Source organism: Mastomys coucha, unplaced genomic scaffold (assembly GCF_008632895.1).
Source record: "Mastomys coucha isolate ucsf_1 unplaced genomic scaffold, UCSF_Mcou_1 pScaffold3, whole genome shotgun sequence".
NCBI lineage: Eukaryota > Metazoa > Chordata > Mammalia > Rodentia > Muridae > Mastomys > Mastomys coucha.
In genome coordinates, this window is record NW_022196909.1 from 48457864 (window position 1) to 48463612 (window position 5749).

Below are 5749 nucleotides of genomic sequence, written 5' to 3' on the forward strand. Positions count from 1 at the left end.
ACCTGGGATTGGCTCTGGCCTCCAGCTGCGCCCACACCTTACAGGAAGGAAGCGTTCAAGCCGGCCATGCCCAAACGGCCTGGCTTGAACTAAAGACTGTTAAGACGTGCGTGGTCATCCACTCGGCGGGTCCTCCCCCACGCCAAGTTGACAAGCCTGTTTCTAGATCCTTTATAAGTAAGGGGCGGGGGGTGGGGGAGGGCATGAGGAGGGTGTGCCGTGCCCTCCTAAGGGGGCAGGAACGGGTCACAGCCCAGGCACTCTCGGTGGAGAGGGAGAAAAGGCCCGCTGTTTGTCCAGGGGTTGAGCAGACACTGGGGCCCTTGTCCTGGGGCAGCGGAGGAGGCCTGGGGCCAGATGGAGAACAGCCGGCCTCTTCCTCCCACACCCCCGTCCAGCTCCTGGGCCTTCATGTGAAGAACAGAGGAGACTTCCCTGCAAGGCCTGGTGAAGTGCAGCCTGACCCTAACCAGACACCAGGAGCTGTAAGATCGCCAGGGAGCTGGGACGCTGAGCCACGGGCTGCCTCACCAGATCTAAGGCCTGAAGACGTGGTGAACCCTTCTCGGGAATACAGAAAACAACCCCGGGACTAAGAGTCTCCCGGTGGAGGGGGGTGCTGCACACGGGATCCTGCGAGCACACACCCTCTTGGAATTGGGGTTCTGGTGCAGATCCGGGTCACTCCCCTAAATTACATGCAGTTTTATTATGTGGAAGTTTGGGTGTGGTGTCACATGACTGGAGCTCCCAGAGAGGCCCGGGCTATAGGGGATGGGCAGGGAGAGGCTGCTGCTGCCAACAGGCAAGCCACACAGAGCTGTGTGCAAAGATCCTGGGGCAGGAAAGAGAGGAAAGTCCTAAAAACGGAGCTGAAAGGAGAGAACGCGGGAACTACGAGAGGAGTTGAGAGAGGTTTCCCGGTCCAGGCAGGGCTGGGGCCAGGGAGATGGCAAAGCCATTACTGCCTAGAACACTGGTTCCAGGTAGACCTAGCGCCCTCCTCTGGCCTCGGAGTGAACTGCACGCTCATGGTACACAGCCATACATACAAGCAAACCCCCATACGGGTACAATAAACATTTTTTTTTTTCGGTTTTTTGAGACATGGTTTCTCTGTGTAGCCCTGGCTGTCCTGGCACTCACTCTGTAGACCAGGCTGGCCTCGAACTCAGAAATCCACCTGCCTCTGCCTCCCAAGTGCTGGGATTAAAGGCTAAACATATTCTTTTGTTGTTGTTTTTGGTTTGAGACAGGGTCTTACTATGTAGCACTGGCTATCCTGGAACTCGCTTTGTAGACCAGGCTAGACTCAAACGCATAAAGAAATACCTACCTCTGCCTCCACAAGTGCTGAGATTAAAGGTGTGTGCCACCACCTCCTGGCTCAGACTCTGTTTCCAAAAAAACAAAAACAAACAAACAAACAAAAAACCCATAGCCGGGCGGTGGTGGCACACACCTTTAGTCCCAGCACTTGGGCAGAGGCAGGAGGATTTCTGAGTTCGAGGCCAGCCTGGTCTACAGGATAGCCAGGGCTACACAGAGAAACCTTGTCTTGAAAAAACCAAAAAAAACAAAAAACAAACAAACAAAAAAACCAATAATAAGTAAATAAATGAATAAATAAATAAAGCCAGCCCAGGCTTGCCTCAGCCTCAAACTTACTATGTAGCTGAGGATGGACCTGTATCTTCCGATCCTCCTGCCTCTGTGCCTCCTAAGTGCCGGGATTACAGGCCTCCAAAGCCCAGCCTTGACTTTGTTTTTCGGACATTTTAAGGTTCCAGGAGCCCTGAACGGTGGCTGAGAAAGCCAGTCAGTTGGCAAAGCACTTGCCTGGCATGCAGGAAGCCCCGGCTTCATCTTCAGCACTGTTTAACCTGGGTCGGTGATGCAGGCCTGGAATCCAAGTACTGGGGATGTGGAGGCAGGAGGAGGAGAGTCCAAGGACATCCTTGGCTACATAGTGAATTGGAGGCTGGCCTGGGCTACGTGAGACTTTCTGGGGGTTGGGGGGAGTTGGGTAGTAATGGGGCCCTCCCATGGTCAGATCTACTGTAGCATCTCGTGGTGCGAGTGCTATGATTGATTGACAGCTCACTATGATGGACAAGCCAATGCTGACGGCTCCCCACTGAGGCTCAGGTCTGTGGTAATGCTTACCGTGTGATCTGTTCCGTGGGTTTTGACAAGGTCACGTGTCCACCCTCACGGTACCTCACAGAGGTTCCCCTACCCTGGGAGTGCAATCTCAGTGCCAAATCCATAGGGACTTCCAGAATCCGTGTCTGGCCGTGGATACCATTAAGATTTTTTTTGGTGGGTGAGGAGAACCCAGCCCAGAGAAGTCCGCTGTTCGGCCTGTTGGAGTCTCAGAGTGAGAGGCAGTGGCCTGGCGTCTCACTTCATCCGAAATCCCCCAGATCAGACCCTAGGGCTATGTCTTGGGGAGCGGTTTATGCTGGACACCTTGAGAAGCTCTGGCCGAGTGGGGCCCCAGGACTTGTCCTGTTGGCTGGTGGCGCTCAGGCTAGGCAGAGTCGGATCGTCCCACCCAGGGGTGGGGAAGCCTGCAGGGTTCTTATCCTCTCGCCTGCCTGCCTGCCTGCCTGCCCTGGGTTAGTGCCAGCCTGGGGACTTTAATCCCAGCCCATCTATCCGCTTGTGCAGAGTGAGGAAGCCCTGGGGCAGGGGAGACTCTGGAAGGTTTCTATGAAGGAACTCTAGCGCTGGGCCCACGGCCAGGCCAGGTCTTCTGGCTTCTCCTCTAGAACTCTCCAGTTAGTCATTTGTCCCACGTGCCTGCTGGGCCCCAGCCCTCTGCCCAGCCTCACTTGCCGTGTCACCCAGCTACAGGAAACGGAAGAGCTCCAAATCTCTGGAATAGATCGTCCAAGGTGCTCAGCCTCCTTGAGGCCCTAAGGGAGAACAGAGATAGTTTCCAGGGAGCGCTGCACCCCTCAACCTGCAATCAAAGGCTAGCCAGTCCCAGAGGACACTGGAATCACCGTCTCAGCAGAGACTGGATTCTCTCCTCCCAGTCAGTGTCCAGCTTGCTGTGCCTCTCAGTCACAACCCTGGCCTGACACTGGCCTTTGACTTGAGAGAGAGGGTCTTCTGCAGTCCAGCCTTGCCTCAAACTCTATCAGTGGGTTCGACCTTCCTAACGCTGAGACCCTTGGATACAGTTCATGTTGTGGTGACACCCCCCCCAACCATAAAATTATTTTCATTGCTACTTCCTAACTGTATTTTTAGTGTCATGGATCAGAATGTAAGTGCCTGAGATGCAGGAAATTGGATGGGTGACCCCCATGGGAGGGTCCTTTCACCTCCAAGGAGATCGCGACCCACAGGTTGAGAAACATTGATCTATAGGGTCTCCCGGGCTAGTCAGGCCCCAGTAGGGCAGTTGACAGAGAGGACTTTGTCCTCGTGGTGGCTAGGAGGAGCCCCAAATCAGGACATGAACCCCACCAAGATCGGTGATCCCAGCCTTCTCCCCCAACAGCTAGATCTCTGCTCTGGCTCCATCTTCCTACAGGGGCCCAGTCAGCTTCCGCCACCCTTAGCTCTGGACCTCTCTGCATCCACGTGCTTCTCTCTGGGTACCAGTCTGTGGATCCCATCCTGGACCGACTACTGCCCTGGTTCCACGAGACTCTAGAGTCCAGGACAATAGTTCCTGCCACCAGGGATAACGCATAGCAGTCAAAGCGGTCAGACAACAGGAAGGACTTCCTGGGAGACAGAAGCAGGTCGGTGGTGGCCATAACTGAAAAGTGCTTTCAAAGGGGGATGTGAAAGGCTGCCTGTGCAAACTCAAACTTGGGACTGTACTGCTGTAAATTTTGGCTTTTCCAGATCCCTAGCACCACACCAACTGGGTTTGATGATAGATACCTGTGATACCAGCATCAGAGGGTCAAGATCATCCTTGGTTACATTGTAAATTTAAGGCTAATCTGGGCTACAGTGAGACCTTGTGTCAAGAAACACACACACAGAGATAGATAGAGGAGGAGGAGGCATCCATGATCTGCAACAAGCCCAGATGCATCACCAGCTTCTGATTGGTCAATGCTTGAGGCCTGCTTCTGGAGTTCAGTCTCTCCTTGGAACCATGAACTGGGCCTGATGGTTGTGTCCAGTCACCCTGCAGCAGCTAGAGCAAAGCCTTTCACAAATGGCTGTCACGGATGGGGGAGAGGGATCGAAGAATGGTGGGCGCCATGCTCGCAGTGGCCTCTGAGTTGCCGCCCCTGCTGGAATCCCCCAGTTGCTGGCTCAGAGATGCTTAATCCCCTGCATGTCCGCTACCCTGAAAGAGTTGCCTACCAGCTCCCTGTCCTCGCTTTCAGGACGCAGGAAGCTATCTCCTGGCTTTGGGTCCAGCCCAGGAGTGGTTCCAACTGGCAGACAAGGTGGGCCGGAAACAGGACTACCGAGGGCTTTGGGGGCAGTGTTCCCATGGCAACTGCTGCATAACAAATTTGCGGGACTTAATGGTGGGAGAACACCGACTCATTTTTGCACAAACTTTTGTACCTCAGGAGGTCTGGAAGGGCCTGCCAGGGTGCTTCTTGCTGAGGGGCGGGGGTGTGTGTGTGTCTTGTGTCACGTGGTCAGCAGCCAGTGAGGACCAGAGCCAGCCTACAGGATGAGTTGGACTGGGTATGCACCGCGGCTGTGCCTGCAGCTGGCTAGTGGTTCAGGCTTGGGCTGGGAGCTAAGACCTAAAGCCTATTTAGCACCTGCAGCTGATTTTTTTTTTTTTTTTTTGAGACAGGATCTCATGCAGCCTTTGAACTTCTGACTCTCCAGCCTCCTCCTCCTCCTGGGCGCTGGAGTTGCTGGTGTGCGCCAGTACCACCATGAGGCTACAACTCTGAGGGTTGTGGATTCAACCCAGGGTTTCATGCATGCTACTTAGACAAACACTCTACCCATAGAGCAGATAGACACACAGACCCAATCTCTGGGTTCCAAAGATACCAGGGAGGGATGTGTTCAGGGATGTGTGTGTGTGTGTGTGTGTGTGTGTGTGTGTGTGTGTGTGCAAACATGTGTTATGTGTGTTCTCTCCCTCCTTCCCTCTCTTCTTCTTCTTCTTCTCTCTCTCTGTCTCTCTCTCTGCCTGTCTCTCTCTCTCTGTCTCTCTCTCTGCCTGTCTCTCTCTCTCTGTCTCTCTGTGTCTCTCTCTGTTTCTCTCTCTGTCTCCGTCTCTTTGTCTCTGTTTCTCTCTGTCTCTCTCTGTCTCTCTCTGTGTCTCTGTCTGTCTGTCTCTCTCTCTCTCTCTGTCTCTGTCTCTCTCTGTCTCTGTTTCTCTCTGTCTCTCTCTGTGTCTCTCTCTGTCTGTCTGTCTGTCTGTCTCTCTCTGCCTCTCTCTCTGTCTCTCTGTTTCTCTCTCTGTCTCTGTCTCTCTCTCTCCCTCTCTCTCTCTGTTTCTCTCTCTGTTTCTGTCTCTCTGTGTCTGTCTGTCTGTCTCTCTCTCTCCCTCTCTCTCTCTGTTTTTCTCTCTGTCTCTGTCTCTCTCTGTCTCTCTCTCTCACCGAGGCTGGCCTGGAATCCCTCCTGCCTCAGCCTCCCAGTGCTGTGAGTCACCACAGGCGTGGGTCACCACATCTCACTTAGGAGCTGGGTTTTAAAAACCATCATGGCTGATATCTCTAATGGGTCTTTCCCCTGTACACAGTCCCATCACTCAGCACAGACCTGATTCAGATTCCAAGACGGGGGGGGGGGG